At 46.0% G+C, this 19,027-nt stretch overlaps 1 protein-coding gene and 1 long non-coding RNA gene across 3 annotated transcripts in view; one reads left to right on the plus strand and one right to left on the minus strand.

Moving 5' to 3' along the window:
- LOC141258972 (alpha-1,4-N-acetylglucosaminyltransferase-like) overlaps positions 1-19,027 on the plus strand; it is a 233,215-nt gene that overhangs the window by 71,525 nt on the left and 142,663 nt on the right. The window lies entirely within an intron of this gene.
- Positions 1-19,027, minus strand: part of LOC141258971 (uncharacterized) — an 87,520-nt gene that overhangs the window by 30,573 nt on the left and 37,920 nt on the right. The window contains exon 1 of one of the 2 annotated variants that reach the window (XR_012318353.1): positions 4,848-5,077. The exons of the other annotated variant lie outside the window; for it this stretch is intronic. This is a non-coding gene — a long non-coding RNA (uncharacterized lncRNA). Of the gene's footprint in view, positions 1-4,847; positions 5,078-19,027 lie in introns of those variants that run through there. 2 annotated transcript variants of the gene reach the window in all.

The following is a 19,027-nucleotide window of genomic DNA, read 5'->3' on the forward strand; positions in this document are numbered from 1 at the left end:
TCTCTGCACTGAACTAAGATGGTGCCCACCTTTTATACTCCCTTCTCAATGCACCCAGGAACTGCTTCCTCCCTGCTCCTGCACTGCAGGGTTCCCCTTCCTCAGTGTTCCCTCCCCCCACTCCAGCCAGGGACAGGGACTGTCGTGCCCATCTCAGGGGCATATTGGTCGCCCTGCCCCACGGCAATGTGGTGTAATGCATGCAGGTGTCGGGTCCTGATCCACACTCCATCCTTATCTGAGAGTGAGATATCACACCTCTGGGTGAGGTGCAATACGTCTGTAGCAACCGAGCCCTCGGTGCTACAGTTCCATTTATCTTCAGCCTAGGTGACGTATTGTGATACAGGGCCGTGATTTTGGCTATAAAAGGGTCCCCTAGACCCCTACCCCAAGCTTTTTAAGAGAATCATATATGGCGTGCCAGGAGACTCTATGGAATGCTTTCTCAGCATCCAACGAGAGTATCTACTTACAAATTTTTAACTGCATCTAGCCCAGGAAATACTTTGTGCCTAGTAGCAGTGTCTGCTAGTCAGCGGATTATCCCGGCTGTTAAGCAAGCTACACCACCTGTAGTTTGGACACTTAATTTTTTCAAAGGAAATGCTTCGGGACCACGGGATACTTAGTGAAGAGCATCAGGAGGCACCCCAAGGCATAGGGGCTGGGACTGGCACTAGGATGCCTTGCGGTGGACAGCCGAGCTCGATCCTTATAAAAGCTTTTTAACTGCAGCAGCTTTAGTGGACGCTACTGGAGCTGGAATTACGCGGCTGCTGGCATGAGACTTGCCCTCCAATAGATCCTTGTAAATGGATTTAAAGTGTATTCATTCAAATTAGAGGGACAATTTAAATTAAAAAGCTTAGAGCTGCCTCCACCACAGGGGGGCTCTCTCGACCCACCAGCGGACAGGCACCAGTATTGGGAGAGGGGGGCTGGCCGTCAGGGTTCACCGCGGCTCTGGCACAAACCCGGCGACACGGAGGTGGCACGGGCAGGAGCGGACTGGCCGTCTCGGCTTCTCACTTTTTGGATTTTAGAAGGGCATGACATGCCTATATCTGTGTCTCCCCCTCCTTTTACTCCTCCACCTCTTTTCTTTTCGCATGACTATATGTACTTGTCACTTTTCCATGTGTTAGTTGTGTCTTCTGAGCAGTTTGTCAGCTTTTGGACACCTTTGAAGGTGTTTTCTATGTGTTTCTATGTGTTTTTGTTTGCCTGCCATTGGTTTTAATGGTGTTCGAAGGTGTTCGACGAACAGTTCGACGAACAGTTCGGCGAACACACGGGTGTTCGACGAACCGAACCGAACTCGAACACTACGGGGGTGGCTCAACACTAGTGCTGACGTATTTTATATATATACAGTACAGACCAAAAGTTTGGACACACCTTCTCATTTAAAGATTTTTTTGTATTTTCATGACTATGAAAATTGTACATTCACACTGAATGCATCAAAACTATGAATTAACACGTGGAATTATATACTTAACAAAAAAGTGTGAAACAACTGAAAATATGTCTTATATTCTAGGTTCTTCAAAGTAGCCACCTTTTGCTTTGATGACTGCTTTGCACACTCTTGGCATTCTCTTGATGAGCTTCAAGAGGTAGTCACCGGAAATGGTCTTCCAACAATCTTGAAGGAGTTCCCAGAGATGCTTAGCACTTGTTGGCCCTTTTGCCTTCACTCCGCGGTCCAGCTCACCCCAAACCATCTCGATTGGGTTCAGGTCTGGTGACTGTGGAGGCCAGGTCATCTGGTGTTGCACCCCATCACTCTCCTTCTTGGTCAAATAGCCCTTACACAGCCTGGAGGTGTGTTTGGGGTCATTGTCCTGTTGAAAAATAATAAATGATGGTCCAGCAAACCGGATGGAATAGCATGCCGCTGCAAGATGCTGTGGTAGCCATGCTGGTTCAGTATGCCTTCAATTTTGAATAAATCCCCAACAGTGTCACCAGCTAAGCACCCCCATACCATCACACCTCCTCCTCCATGCTTCACGGTGGGAACCAGGCATGTAGAGTCTATCCGTTCACCTTTTCTGCGTCGTACAAAGACATGGTGGTTGGAACCAAAGATCTCAAATTTGGACTCATCAGACCAAAGCACAGATTTCCACTGGTCTAATGTCCGTTCCTTGTGTTCTTTAGCCCAAACAAGTCTCTTCTGCTTGTTGCCTGTCCTTAGCAGTGGTTTCCTAGCAGCTATTTTACCATGAAGGCCTGCTGCACAAAGTCTCCTCTTAACAGTTGTTCCAGAGATGTGTCTGCTGCTAGAAATCTGTGTGGCATTCACCTGGTCTCTAATCTGAGCTGCTGTTACCCTGCAATTTCTGAGGCTGGTGACTCGGATAATCTTATCCTTAGAAGCAGAGGTGACTCTTGGTCTTCCTTTCCTGGGGCGGTCCTCATGTGAGCCAGTTTCTTTGTAGCGCTTGATGGTTTTTGCAACTGCACTTGGGGACACTTTCAAAGTTTGCCCAATTTTTCAGACTGACTGACCTTCATTTCTTAAAGTAATGATGGCCACTCGTTTTTCTTTACTTAGCTACTTTTTTCTTGCCATAATACAAATTCTAACAGTCTATTCAGTAGGACTATCAGCTGTGTATCCACCTGACTACTGCACAACACAACTGATGGTCCCAAATCCATTTATAAGCCAAGAAATCCCTCTTATTAAACCTGACAGGGCACACCTGTGAAGTGAAAACCATTTCCGGTGACTACCTCTTGAAGCTGATCAAGAGAATGCCAAGACTGTGCAAAGCAGTCATCAAAGCAAAAGGTGGCTACTTTGAAGAACCAAGAATATAAGACATATTTTCAGTTGTTTCACACTTTTTTTGTTAAGTATATAATTCCACATGTGTTAATTCATAGTTTTGATGCCTTCAGTGTGAATGTACAATTTTCATAGTAATGAAAATACAGAACAATCTTTAAATGAGAAGGTGTGTCCAAACTTTTGGTCTGTACTGTATATTCAGTAGAAAGTGGCTGGATTGCTGTACTGACGTATTTTCTTAATATATACTTACTGTAACATACCTGGTGGGGGGCTTGCATAGTGCACCATCTCTCACTATGCAAGATCGCAAACTTGATCATTGGTCCAGTCTGCTAGCCTGGCTTCTTTCCATGCTCTCTGTTTGTCTCTGTTCTGACTGCTTAGGGCGGCGGCCCGGTTACTTCCTGATTCTTGTAGCTGCTTGGGCACACCCCTAATGCATCCTCAGCCTATTGCTGTCAGTCACTGGATATTTAAACCAGCTTCACTTGGAAGCTGATGCCTGAGCAACTTTAACATTCAGTGTGCTTCTAGACTCTGAATGTGGCAGGTCCCGTTCTGTTTTTCCCTGCTTGTCTGCCTTCCTGGAGGCTGTATTTCCAGGCCTGTCTGAACACGCTCCTAGCCTGTTCGTTGCTGCCTCTGGGGGCCATATACCCAGGCTTGTTCCTGCATTTCGCTGCAGTAACAGTTCCTGTCTGAGCTGTCTCCTAACCTGTTACTTGTTTTGTCTCTATGTCCGTTTCCTCCCTTTATCTGCAGTGTCTGAACCAGCGCTTGGCTATACCTAGGCTCGTTCCTGTATTCTGTTGCAGTAACAGTTCCTGTCTGAACTGTCTCCTAACCTGTTACTTGTTTTGTCTCTATGTCCGTTTCTTCCCTTTTGCTGCAGTGTCTGAACCAGCACTTGGCTTTACCTAGGCTCGTTCCTGTATTTCGTTGCAGTAACAGTTCCTGTCTGAACTGTCTCCTAACCTGTTACTTGTTTTGTCTCTATGTCCGTTTCCTCCTTTTTTTCTGCAGAGTCTGAACCTGCACCTAACTCCTACTCGTTGTCGCTGTACTTCTGTTTGTGAGTTTGGAGTCCACTCGCTACTTCTTTGCAAGTACCTTGTGTGTATCTGGTTCTGCTTTTCCCTTCCAGTCTGTTCCGTGTGAACAGATCCCTGTCCCCTCTGCTCTGTCTTTGCTCACCGCTTTGGCAGTTTATCTCTGTTCTGCCTTTCTTACCGCTCTTGCGATTTCTGCCCGCTCTGCTCAGCCTTGTCCACCGCACTTGCAGTTTTGCTCTGCTGAGCCCTGTCCACCGCACTTGCGGTTTCGCTCTGCTCAGCCCTGTCCACCGCACTTGCGGTTTCACTCAGCCCTGTCCACCGCACTTGCGGTTTCGCTCTGCTCAGCCCTGTCCACCGGACTTGCGGTTTCGCTCTGCTCAGCCTTGTCCACCGCACTTGCGGTTTCGCTCTGCTCTGACTTGTCCACCGCATCTGCGGTTTCGCTCTGCTCTGCCTTGTCCACCGCACTTGCGGTTTCGCTCTGCTCTGCCTTGTCCACCGCATCTGCGGTTTCACTCTGCTCAGCCTTGTCCACCGCACTTGCAGTTTCGCTCTGCTCAGCCTTGTCCACCGCACTTGCGGTTTCGCTCTGCTTTGCCTTGTCCACCGCATCTGTGGTTTCGCTCTGCTCAGCCCTGTCCACCGCACCTGCGGTTTCGCTTTACTCTGCTTGATTACTGCATCTGCGGCTCTGAACCCGTCTCCTAGTCTGTACTGGATGCTACCCAGCCTGTGCTCTAACCTGCCTGTTCCTGTATTCCCCGGTGTGGGTCAACAGCCATGTCCGGGGTCTGACCTGGAGTCGCACCTGGTCCCTCTGCTCGGTTCCTCCCTGGTGCACAGGCATCGTATGCCGTCGTGCGACCTTGGTCGGATCGCGTAGATACTTAGTTACGCCCCTCCAGGCACTCTCCGGTTCATGGTCCAGTGGGATCACTAAACACGCACACGCCAGTCAGTCCGGGCGTGTGCATAACACTTACTTTGTAACGTCTTCACATCCTGTTCCATCCTGATGTGTCCGGATCCCAGAATTCCAAGCGGCGGAAGTTCGTCGACTGCCATATTGGGACACCCAAGTGATGGGTGTCTCAATATGAAAACCGCTGGTGGTACCAGTCTCTTGCACGGTACCACCAGCGGAACACCATCGCGAACACGGCGTACATGCCGCTGCCGGGATCAGCCGAATGAATCACTGAGTGCCGTATCTAATGTCAGGGATTCCTCAGGCAGAATTGCAGCAGACAACCTTTGTACTATAAGATCTATGAGACAGTAAGATTCCCTGTAGTACCAAATGACGAACTCAGCTCTGCACCTGTACAATTCAGAGCTTACTACCGCACTAGATCCTGATACAACATAGTCTCATTATACTGAATGATTGGTCTGAGAAGACGTGATACAGGCGTGAGCAGGCAGAGCACAGTGGTATGAGCAGGCAGAGCAGAGCAGCATGAGCAGGCAGAGCAGAGCGACATGATCAGGCAGAGCGCGGCATGAGCAGGCAGAGTGCAGCATGAGCAGGCCGAGCGCGGCAGTGTGAGGCATGAGAAGGCAGAGCGCAGCAGAGCGCGGCGTGAGCAGGCAGAGCGCGGCGTGAGCTGGCAGAGCGCGGCAGCGCGGCATGACTTTACCGCCCTCCTGTTGCGATAGCATCGGGTCTCCATCTAGTATATATATTTGCAGTAGAAAGTGTCTGGATTGCTCCAGTGACATGTTTTATATATTTATTCAGTAAAAAGTGGCTGCATTGATGTGCTGATATATTTTATATATATATATATATATATATATATATATATATATATTCAGTTGAAAGTGGCTGGATTGCTGTGCTGATGTATTATATATATATATATATATATATATATATATATATATATATATATATATACTGTATATATATATATATATATATATATATATATATATGCATATACAGGTGCATCTCACTAAATTAAAATATCATCAAAAAGTATATTTATTTCAGTTCTTCAATACAAATAGTGAAGCTCTTATATTATATAGAGTCATTACAAACAGTGATCTGTTTCAAGTGTTTATTTCTGTCAGTGTTGATGATTATGACTTACAGCCAATGAAAACACAAAAGTCATTATCTCAGGAAATTAAAATAATTAACAAAAAACACCTGCAAAGGCTTCCTAAGCGTTTAAAAATGTCCCTTATTCGGTTTCAGTAGGCTCCACAATCATGTGGAAGACTGCTGACTTGACAGATGTCCAGAAGGCAGTCACTGACACACTTCACAAGGTCCCAGAGTTCCAATTTTCATTTGGAAATCAAGGTCCCACAGTCTGGAGGAAGAGTAGAGAGGCCACAATCCAAGCTGCTTGAGGTCTAGTGTGAAGTTTCTACAATCAGTGATGGTTTGGGGAGCCATGTCATCTGCTGGTGTAGGGCCACTGTGTTTTATCAAGACCAAAGTCAGCGCAGCAGTCTACCAGGAAATTTTAGAGCACTTCCTGCTTCCCTCTGCTGACAAGCTTTTTGGAGATGGAAATTTCATTCTCCAGCAGGACTTGGCAAATGTCCACACTGCCAAAGTACCAATACCTGGTGTAAAAACAACAGTATAACTGTGCTTGATTGGCCAGCAAACTCGCCTGACCTTAACCCCATAGAGAATCTATGGGGTATTGTCAAGAGGAAGATGAGAGACACCAGTCCCAACAATGCAGACAAGCTGAAGGCTGCTATCAAAGCAACCTGGGCTTCCATAACACCTCAGCAGTGCCACAGGCTGATCGTCTCCATGCCACTCCGCATTGATGCAGTAATTGATGCAAAAGGAGCCCCGACCAAGTGTTGAGTGCATTTACTGTACATACATTTAAGTAGGCCAACATTTCGGATTTTAAAAACATTTTTCAAGCTGTTGTTATAAAGTATTCTAATTTACTGAGATAATTACTTTTGTGTTTTCATTGGCTGTAAGCCATAATCATCAACATTAACAGAAATAAACACTTGAAATAGATCACTCTGTTTGTAATGACTCTATATTACATAGGAGTTCCACTTTCTGTATTGAAGAACTGAAATAAATTAAATTTTTGATGATATTCTAATTTAGTGAGATGCACCTGTATATTCAGTAGAAAGTGACTAGATTGCTGTGATGATGTATTTATATATATATATATATATATATATATATATATATATATATATATATATATATATTCAGTAAAAAGAGGCTGGATTGCTGTACTGCTGTATTTTATATATATATTCAGTAAAAAGTGGCTGGATTGCTGTGCTGACGTATTTTATATATATATTCAGTAAAAAGTGGCTGGATTGATGTGATGATGTATTTTATATATATATATTCAGTTGAAAGTGGCTGGATTGCTTTGCTGACGTATTTTATATATACAGGGTGGTCCAAAAGTAGATGGACAGAAAGTGTAATAAGGTTATGAAGGGGGAGATTTATCAAACATGGTGTAAAGTGAAACTGGCTCAGTTGCCCTTAGCAATCAATCAGATTCCACTCTTCATTTCTCACAGACTCTTTGGAAAATGAAAGGTGGAATCTGATTGGTTGATAAGGGCAACTGAGCCAGTTTCACAGATCTAGTTTTCACAGATAAATCTCCCCCAAATCTGTTTTCTTTTCAGATAATTCAGATAACACATAATGGCAAATAATTTAAATACTGATCAAAGAAAATGGATTTTAACAAAGTATTGGAAATCTCAAAATACTGAAACCGTTAGAGCAAATTGGGTTGAAACATTTGGTACTCAAGCCCCAAAGAGACAAACCATTTACCGCATTTGTGACAAATTCAATGCCACTGGCTTAATCCTTAATGCTCCAAAAACTGGTCGACCCAAAACAGTCTGTACAGAAGATAATAAACAACTTGTTGCTGAAACATTTGTTCAGAGTCCAAATAAGTCCACCAGAAGAGCCTCTTTGGAATTGGGAATTTCACGAGCTTCTATCATGCGAATCCTGAAATGTATTGGGTGGAAAGCTTATCGTCCACGTCTAATTCAAGGTTTATTGGAGGATGATCCAGACAGGCGGCTGCAATTTAGTGTTTGATAAATCTTCCCATTCATAACCTTATTACACTTTCGTCCACCTACTTTTGGACCACCGTGTATATATAAAATACGTCAGCAAAGCAATTTAAGGACATTACATCAAAGTTGGATCAGCCTGTAGTGTGTTGTTCCACTTTCATTTTGGGGGTGACTCCAAATCCAGGCCTCCATTGGTTAATAAATTTGATTTCCATTGATGATTTTTGTGTGATTTTGTTTTGTGTGGCCTCCACGTGCCTAAATGACCTCCTTACAACGCCTGGGCATGCTCCTGATGAGGTTGCGGATGGTCTCCTGTGGGATCTACTCCCAGACCTGGACTAAAGCATTCGCCAACTCCTGGACAGTCTGTGGTGCAATGTGACGTTGCTGGATGGAACAAGACATGATGTCTCAGATGTGCTCAATCGGATTCAGGTCTGGGGAACAGACGGGCCAGTCCATAGCTTCAATGCCTTCATCTTGCAGGAACTGCTGACACCCTCCAGCCACATGAGGTCTGGCATTGTCCTGCATTAGGAGGAACCCAGGGCAAACCGCACCATATCGTCTCACAAGGGGTCTGAGGATCTCATCTCGGTTACTAATGGCAGTCGGGTTACCTCTACCGAGCACATGGAGGGCTGTGCGGCCCTCCAAAGAAATGCCACCCCACACCATTACTGACCCACTGCTAAACCGGTCATGCTGAAGGATGTTGCAGCAGATCGCTCTCCACGGCGTCTCCAGACTCTGTCACGTCTGTCACATTCTGGGATGTATTAACAGAAGCATACAGTCTAGATCACGTGAAGTCATTATTGGTCTTTACTCCTCTTTGGTCAGACCTCATCTGGAATACTGTGTACAGTTTTGGGCACCACATTTTAAAAAAGACATAGACAAACTGGAGCAAGTTCAGAGAAGAGCGACCAGAATGGTGACTGGTCTGCAAACCATGTCCTATGAGGAACGGTTGCAGGATTTGGGAATGTTTAGCTTGCAAAAAAGAAGACTGAGAGGAGACTTAATAGCTGTCTACAAATATGTCAAGGGCTGTCACATTGTAGAAGGATCATCTTTATTCTCATTTGCACAAGGAAAGACTAGAAGCAATGGGATGAAACTAAATGGGAGGAGACACAGATTAGATATTAGAAAAAACTTTTTGACAGTTAGGGTGATTAATGAGTGGAACAGGCTGCCACGAGAGGTGGTGAGTTCCCCTTCAATGGACGTCTTCAAACAGAGGCTGGACAGACATCTGTCTGAGATGATTTAGTGAATCCTGCTTTGAGCAGGGGGTTGGACCAGATGACCCAGGAGGTCCCTTCCAACTCTACCATTCTATGATTCTATGATTCTATGATTCTATGTGCTCAGTGTGAACCTGCTTTCATATGTGAAGAGCACAGGGCGCCAGTGGCGACTTTGCCAATCCTGGTGTTCTGTGGCAAATGCAAAGCGTCCTGCACGATGTTGGGCTGTGATCACAATCCCCATCTGTGGACATCGGGCCCTCATAGCACCCTCATGGAGTCAGTTTCTAACCATTTGTGCAGACACATGCACATTTGTGGCCTGCTGGAGGTCATTTTGCAGGGCTCTGGTAGTGCTCCTCCTGTTCCTCCTTGCACAAAGGCGAAGGTAGCTGTCCTGCTGCTGGGTTGTTGCCCTCCTACGGCCCCCTCCATGTCTCCTGGTGTACTGGCTTTTCTCCTGGTAGCGCCTCCAGCCTCTGGACACTACGCTGACAGACACAGCAAACCTTCTTGCCACAGCTCACACTGATGTGCCATCCTGGATGAACTGCACTATCTGAGCAACTTCTGTGGGTTATAGAGTCCGTCTCATGCTATCACAAGTGTAAAAGCACAACCAACATTCAATAGTGACCAAAACATCAGCCAGAAAGCATTGGTACTGAGATGTGGTCTGTGGTCCTCACCTGCAGAAACACTCCTTTATTGAGTATGTCCTGATAATTGGCAATAATTTCCATCTATTGTCTATTCCATTTGCACAACAGCATGTGAAATTGATTATCAATCAGTGTTGCTTCTAAGTGGACAGTTTGATTTCACAGAAGTTTGATTTACTTGAAGTTATATTCTGTTGTTTAAGTGTTCCCTTTATTTTTTTGAGCAGTGTATATTTTTTTAATACAGAGACCGGAGGCTTTAACGTGACGCAGGAAAAGGCTTGAAAATGATGGCAAAATTTGGGCGTACGTTATTTTTTATTTAAATAATCAATAATGTTATGAGAGAGCAGGGAGGACTGTGGTGCCTGTGCCGTCTGCGCTTTACAGCGACAATTTTGCAAGTGTGTCTTCAATAAAATGGCGTGGGAAGCGCTCTATGCGCATGCGCCCATTCCGACGGCGCGTTCATCTCCTGGCTACTGGCCCGAAGACACAGCACGGTCTCCCGGATAGGTGAGTTGTTAGGGGCCCGCGGATTGCCGTATGAGTTCAGTGGTTACGCATACCGCAATCTCCGGGACCACAATTCTCATCTTAAACTCCTTGTTTAGGATATAGTTGTGTTCCTCTGTGGGGTCCAGACAGCGCAGGCGCGTCACGCTTGCTCAGTCTATAGAGACTTCAGACAGAGGGACTCTTGTACGACTATATTATAGACTAGCTATTGAACCCGTTCTTTGCCCGGGTGGCGAGCATTTTTATTGGTATATGGTCTCCCATGCTGGTATGTGCTGCCCCCCTCCTGGTATTTCTGCTGCCCCTATCCTGGTATTTGTGCTGACCCCATCCTGTCTCCACCATCCTATCCTGGTATGCATGGCACCCTTCACCCCCAATCCTGGTATGCATGGCACCCCTCACCCCCAATCCTGGTATGCATGGCACCCCTCACCCCCAATCCTGATATGCATTGCTCCCTAATACCCAATCCTGGTATGCATAGCACCCCTCACTCCCAATCCTGGTATGCATGGCACTCCTTATACCTATCCTGGTATGCATGGTACCCCTCATCCTGGTATGAATGGTACCCCTCATCCCTATCCTGGTATGCATGGCACCCTTCCTGGTATGCATGGCACCCCTCATCCCCATCCTGATATGCATGGCACCACTCATCCCCAATCCTGTTATGCATGCCACCCCTCATCCCCAATCATGGTATGCATGGCACCCCTCATCCCCAATCCTGGTATGCATGGTACCCAGCATTACTATCCTGGAATGTATGGTACCCCTCATCCCTAGCCTGGTATGCCTGGTCCCCTCACCTCCCCAATCCTGGTATGTGTGGTAACCCTCATCCTGGTATGTATGGCACCCCTCATCCCCCAATCCTGGTATGTATGGTACCCCTCATCCCCCAATCCTCGTATGTATGGCACCCCTCATCCCAATCCTGGTATGTGTGGTACCCCCTCATCCCCCAATCCTGGTGTGTATGGTACCCCTCATCCCCCAATCCAGGTATGCTTGGTACCCCTCATCCCCCAATCCTAGTATGTGTGGCCCCCTCACCCCCCAATCCTGGTATGTATGGCACGCCTCATCCTTATCATGCTGCACACATACAAAAAAATAAACACTAATACTCACCTTTCTTCCCTGTGCTCCAGTGCTGCTGTGTCCTGTTCTGCCGGAGGTCGGGGGAGGAGTGCGGCGCCGGAGTACGCGCTTGCCCATACCGCGCTGTCCGGCGCCATTTTGCTGAAGACACACTGCAAATGTGTCTTCAGTAAAATGGTGCCGGTTAGCGCTATGCGCATGCGCCGATCGATTCCGACTCCTCACTCCTGCCCTGGTCTCCGGCGAAGAGAGGTGCCGCAGCAACGCTCCTCCCGGTCGGGTAAGTATGTAAGTATGGCGCCGGAGATCACGGTATGCGTTCAGTGTCTACGCATACCGTGATCTCCGGCGCCATACACTCCTCTTACCAGTAGTGGTTCCATGCGTGCTTCTATCTGGAGCCAGACTGTGCAAGCATGTCGTTGCTTGCGCAGTCTATAAAGGCTTCAGACTGAGACACGCATATCCCATTATATTATAGATTAGGCTGGGTTCCCTGATCTTCCTGGGTAGAGTTGAGCCACCCCCGTAGTGTTCGGGTTCGGTTCGTCGAACACCGGTGTGTTCGCCGAACTGTTCGTCGAGCTGTTCATCGAACACCATCGAACACCGTTAAAACCAATGGCAGGCAAACAAAAGCACATAGAAACACATAGAAAACACCTTCAAAGGTGTCCAAAAGCTGACAAACTGCTCAGAAGACACAACTAACACATGGAAAAGTGACAAGTACATATAGTCATGCGAAAAGAAAAGAGGTGGAGGAGTAAAAGGAGGGGGAGAAACAGATATTGGCATGTCATGCCCTTCTAAAATCAAGAAAGGCTGGAGTAAAAATCTAAAATCAGCCTACCAACACCCAGACGTCATGACAAGAAAATTAAAAAAATAAATATCTTTAGGTAGAATGGCGGTTCCATTCAGAACACTTTCCTTACAAGACGTAGTGGTATCCCCGTTGTGAGTTGTGCCAAAAACGGAACCCAATACATTCGGACTAATCCACCATTTGTTATATCCAAGGGGCAGGTCAGTAAACGACAACATCGACGCGGAAGTAGTATATACTGTACATCCTTTGACAAGGCAATCAGGCGGATCAAGAAGTTGGGAAGGGTCACCCTAATGGCCAAAACAGACATTGATGCGGCGTTCCAGTTACTTGCTACCTGTGCCTCCGAATAGTGTCCACCTATTGGGCTGTTTCTGGAAAGGAGCATACCATATAGATCGCTGTTTGCCCATGGGGTGGTCCAGATCCTGCTCACTATTTGAGGCGTTTAGTTGCTTCCTCGAATGGGTTGCAATGGACGTTCCTAAGGGGGCACATATTATCCATTATCTCGACAACTTCTTATGCCTGGGCCCAAAAGATTCGCCACAGTGTGAATACACGCGGTAGTCCACCTGTGAGAAGGAGAGAGCTGGAGGGAGAGCGGACACCACAGAGCCGAGGGGTTAGATGGAGAACGGAAGAAGGAAAGAGGGCGAGGGAGGTAAGGGAGTACAGTGGAAGGCTGACCTGAGCTCCCCCACATTCCTGCTGGGCAGGAAACAGCCTTGGGAAGAAAAGCCACTTGCGCATCCCTTTGAGGTTACGGGCACGAGCGGGCAGAGGTACTACGCTGGAGTGCGAAGCCGACACGGCCAGTCCGTTCCTGCCTTTGCGACCACCGTGTTGCCGGGTTTGTGCCAGAGCCGCGGTGGACCCTGATGGCCAGCCCCCCTCTCCCAATACTGTTGCCTGTCCGCTGGTGGGTCGAGCCCCCCCACGGTGGAGGCTGGTCTATGCTCTGTAATTTAAATTGGCTCTGTAATTTGAATGAGTACACTTTAAATCCTTTTACAAGGATCTATTGGAGGGCAAGTCTGATGCCAGCAGCTGCGGTAATTCCAGCTCCAGTAGCGTCCACTAAAGCTACTGCAGTTAAAAAGCTTTTATAAGGATCGAGATTTGCGGTCCACCGCAAGGCGTGCTGCCACCAGTTCCAGCCCCCTTACCTTGGGACGCCTCCCCGATGCTCTTCACTGAGTGTCCCGTGGGCCCGAAGCATTTCCTTTGAAAAAATTAAGTGTCCAAATCACAAGTGGTGTAGCTTGCTTAACAGCTGGGATACTCTGCTGACTAGCAGACACTGCTACTAGGCCCAAAGTATTGCCTGGGCTAGATGCAGTTAAAAACTTGTAATTAGATCTACATGCGGTGGCTACTCCTCTGACTAGCACACACTGAAGCTTTGGAGCAGACCTCTGATTCCCAGGCTATAGTATGAGTAAACAGCTCTTCAGACTCAACCATCTGTGTTACCCCAAGCCATAGTGTAAGTAGTTTCTTACGGTTAAAAGGGGGGGGGGAGACCCGACCCACCTGGAATTGACGATGCCAACGTCATGTAAAACACAGCAAGGGGACTCCAAAAAGAGTCTCCATTTTTTCCAAAAATTGTGGCACAGACACCACTTAAGTGGCATCAATTGTCCCTGAGTTGCTTAAAATGGTTGGTGAGGTGATTTTCCAAAATCCTCAAGCTTTTAGTTTCCCCAGGATGACACAGGTGGGGCAGATGATGGTTGGCCCGGCCCGCTAGGCCGCATTGTAGCACAGTGAGCTTCCCACTGCAACTTATGCTTCACATCCATGTGACGGTTCATGCATGAAGTACTCAAACTATGGATTTTTTGGCCTCTACTTAGCTTTTGGTGACAAATATTACAGATAACACGAGTTGGGTCATCCTTATCGATCTGAAAAAATGCCCAGGCTATGCAAGGCTTAGAGCCCATGCGACCTGAAGAGCCGCCACGACTTGTGGTCAGAGGCAGAGTTGTGGTTGAGGATGCTGTTGTTGACGTGCTTCCAGTACTCCGTCTCTGTCCAGGAAGGCGCAACCCTACCTCGTCGTCAATAGCATCCTCCTCCACCTCCTCTTCTGACCTCATCGACTGGCTGACTGTGGGTTGACAGTAAGTGGGATCTCCAACCTCGTCATCATCACCCTGTGTGTTCTCACACCCGTCGTCCTCAGAGCCAACCTCTTCCTGCCCTGACCGAAAAGTCAAGTTGTCGCTCCAATCAGGTATTTGAGTCTCATCATCATCTTCATCATTGTCTCCACCAACAGGAGTTACAGTTTGGGAGTGAGGGTCTACATTATGCTCAGAACCTTCTTCATCTGGTCCTGGATCCGACTCATAAAGATTCTGGGCGACAGTGCAGATCATTTCCTCGTCTGGATTAACAGAAGCTCTGGAGCAGACCTCCGTTTCCCAGGCTATAGTATGAGTAAACAGCTGTGCAGACTCAACCATCTGTGTTACCCCATACTCAGGGGGGCAGCTGGAGACTTGGGAGCTGTGAGGAAGCAAGTGCGATTGGGGTGACACCTCTGAGGACTGGAGTATTTGTGATGTTGAAGTTGAGGTGGAGGAGAGCCCACTTGAAGGAGCACTTGATATCCGTTGAAGCACCTGCTGTTTTTGTGCCGCAACTGGAATTTGTAGCGTTGGGCATGTCCGTAAGAAAGGGATCGTATCACATTGTCCACGAAAAGAAGTAGACATCTTAGTTTGGTTGGAAGATGGTCTTTCTTCTGCAGATGATAATGTTGCTTTAACACCTACCCCACGGACACATCCTTTTTTTCCCTTTCCACCACCAGCAGGCCTTTTGCCACTCATTTTGGTGGCTAACTAATTGACAACTCTGTAGTTGTTTGCACAAAAAACAATGGATGGAAACCGAGCAGAGCTGAGTGGCCAAACTGTGGTTCTAGACCAAAAGGATTGGCTGGGTTAGATGCAGTAAAACAATTTTATTAGATAGACAGGTGGTGTAGCTTGGTACAGATGGACTACTCCAATGAGTAACAGACACTGCTACAGGCTGAAAAGGTTTTACTTGGCTAGATGCAGTTAAAAATTGTTATTAAATACAAAGGTGGTGTAGCTTGGTACTGATGGGATACTATAATGAGTAACAGACACTGCTACAGGCCCAAAAGGATTGGCTGAGTTAGATGCAGTAAAACAATTTTATTAGATACACAGGTGGTGTTGCTTGGTACAGATGGACTACTCCAATGAGTAACAGACACTGCTACAGGCTCAAAAGGTTTTACTTGGCTAGATGCAGTAAAAAATTGTTATTAAATACAAAGGTGGTGTAGCTTGGTACAGATGGGCTACTACAATGAGTAACAGACACTGCTACAGGCTCAAAAGTATTTACTGGGCTAGATGCAGTAAATTTTTTTTATTAAATACAAAGGGGGTGTAGCTTGGTTCAGATGGGCTACTACAATGAGTAACAGACACTGCTACAGGCCCAAAAGGTTTTACTTGGCTAGATGCAGTAAAAAATTGTTATTAAATACAAAGGTGGTGTAGCTTGGTACAGATGGCTACTCCAGTGAGTAACAGACACTGCTACTATGCCCAAAAGGTTTTACTTTGCTAGGTGCAGTAAAAAATTGTTATTAAATACAAAGGTGGTGTAACTTGGTACAGATGGGCTACTACAATGAGTAACAGACACTGCTACAGGCCCAAAAGTATTTACTGGGCTAGATGCAGTAAAAAATTGTTATTAAATACAAAGGTAGTGTAGCTTGGTACAGATGGGCTACTCCAATGAGTAACAGACACTGCTACAGGCCCAAAAGTATTTACTGGGCTAGATGCAGTAAAAAATTGTTATTAAATACAAAGGTGGTGTAGCTTGATACAGATGGGCTACTACAATGAGTAACAGACACTGTTACAGGCCCAAAAGTATTTACTGGGCTAGATGCAGTAAAACATTGTTATTAAATACAAAGATGGTGTAGCTTGGTACAGATGGGCTACTCCAATGAGTAACAGACACTGCTACTATGCCCAAAAGGTTTTACTTGGCTAGGTGCAGTAAAAAATTGGTATTAGATACACAGGTGGTGCAGCTTGCAACACAGATAGGCTACTCCACTGACTAACACACACTGCTAGAGGCCCAAAAGGATTCACTTAGCTAGATTTAGCCAATTGCTGTGAAAAACACTTGCACAGCACTGGCACAGACCTCCCTGGCAAAAAGTGCTAGGAACTGCTGTAACCTAGCCCTCAAAAGGACTGCAATTACAACTAGTCCCTACTCCCTAAACCTATCTGTCTATTTAAGAGCAAATTCGCTTGCAATTCACACAGTTACAAAGTATAGTGCCCATAGCAGCAGCAGTGCCCTTTAACACTCAGCTGCAGCAGTGAGAAAATGGTGGCAATGGGGAAAATGGCTGGGTCTTATAGGGCAAGGACATGTGACATACACAGCCAATGACACATGCCCTTGCTTGTGTGAAAAAAAAGCACTTTGCTGCGTGCGTGCGCTGCTGATAGGCTGACAGACTGCACCTCCCCACTGTAAATGTGGGAACGAGAAAAAAAAATGGAGATCGGCATTATTTCTGCAGAGATCCATCCCCTGCCCCTCCCCCCACCCACTCTACACTGAAACTGTCTATTAACACTGATTAACAGTATTACTGTGAAAAAATCCAGTTACGATTTTGGTGCACGAACAGTTATCGAACATAACCTCGAACAGCCGGATTTTTTGCAAATCGTTCGGGTTTGTCGAACGGCTCGAACACCGCCCAAAACAGCTCGAATTTGAGATTGGTGAACAGTTCGAGTAGAACAACGCTCATCTCTATTCCTGTGGTTTCCTGGCTTCCGGCCTGTACTTCACACGGGATAGCATTCTTATTATTGGCATGTGACTAGAGCAGTGTATTAAGAGGCAGACTGACTTTTCATTTCCTTTTCCTGTGCATACATCAAAGATGGGGGCTGCAACTTGTTCTATCTTGAAACCAGAAAATTAAATCTACACCCACTATAAATCAACATAATTTTGAATGACATTTTTAGTAAACCTAATTTTAATTTTTATTTTAGAAATAAATCTTGCACATAAATAAGAAACTTTATAATTTATCTTATTAGTGAAATCTGTTTCTTTCTCTGCCAGGACTGATCTTTCATTTTTAAAATTGTCATTTCCCAGCTAAAATGTGTCTTCAGTGGATACAGAATCTTATAAAAAAATATGCTATCTCCTAAGTCGAAGAGAGGGAAGAGACGATGCGGCTCACATGTTTTACAGGGGATTTTGGCATACTAAATTCTGCTCAATATTAAGTCATACAATTAATATTAATCTAAAATAATTATAATTAAGATGTTAATATTTATATTGACCAAAATTAATTTTAGCCTATTAGTTCGGCACTCCACAACAGTCATGAAAATTATTTGCCTACCCCTGACCTAGTGGCAAGTCATCTTTAATTGCATTATAATCTTTCTTGTTATCAAATTGAATACCGAACAGACCTTTTACACAGCGGATATAAAAAGTCCATAAACCCCTGTTAAAATGCCAGGTTTTTGTCATGAAGAAAAAAAATCATACAAAGAAGAATCATTTCAGAAAATTTTCCACCTTTAGTGTCACCCATAAGCTGTACAATTCAATAAAAAAATAGAATCTTTTCGATTGGAAAAAAATAAAGTGGTTGAATAAATTTGCTCACTTTACAGTAAGTTAGTATGTCAGTGTAGGGAATACAATTGGAGGAGAAAGATTGAACTGGATGGACCTATGTCTTTATTCAGGGCCGGCTCAAGGTTTTTGTGGGCCCTGGGCGAAAGAGTCTCAGTGGGCCCCTTTAGCACATACCACAATTCATGATGCACAGATACGGTGGAGAAATATAGGTATACAACACAGAGCCCAGCCTGCCCCCTCATCCTTCACATATGCAAACATGCACGCACACACAGTACACAGACATGCACGCACACACACACACACACACACAGTATGCAGACATGAATGCACCCTCACACAGTATGCAGACATGCACGCTCACACACACAGTATGCAGACATGCACGCACCCACACACAGTATGCAGACATGCACGCACACACACACACACAGTATGCAGACATGCACGCACCCTCACACAGTATGCAGACATGCATGCTCACACACACAGTATGCAGACATGCACGCTCACACACACAGTACGCAGACATGCACGCATACACACAGTACGCAGACACGCACACAGTACGCAGACACGCACACACACACACAGTATGCAGACACGCACACACACACAATACGCAGACACACACACACAATACGCAGACACGTACACAATACGCAGACACGCACACACACAATACGCAGACACGCACACAATACACAGACATGCACACAATACGCAGACACGCACACACAATACGCACACAATACGCAGACTCATGCACACAATACGCAGACACGCACACAATATGCAGACATGCACTCAATACGCAGACACGCACACAATACGCAGATACGCACACAATACGCAGACACGCACACACACAATACGCAGACATGCACACAATACGCAGACACTCACACACAATACCCAGCCTGCCCCCTCATCCTTCACATGCATGCACACACATAGTATGCAGACATGCACGCACACACACAGTACGCAGACATGCACTC

The sequence above is a fragment of the Phyllobates terribilis genome, unplaced genomic scaffold, assembly GCF_046119375.1.
Source record: "Phyllobates terribilis strain yellow unplaced genomic scaffold, ASM4611937v1 Scaffold_3__8_contigs__length_932513732, whole genome shotgun sequence".
NCBI lineage: Eukaryota > Metazoa > Chordata > Amphibia > Anura > Dendrobatidae > Phyllobates > Phyllobates terribilis.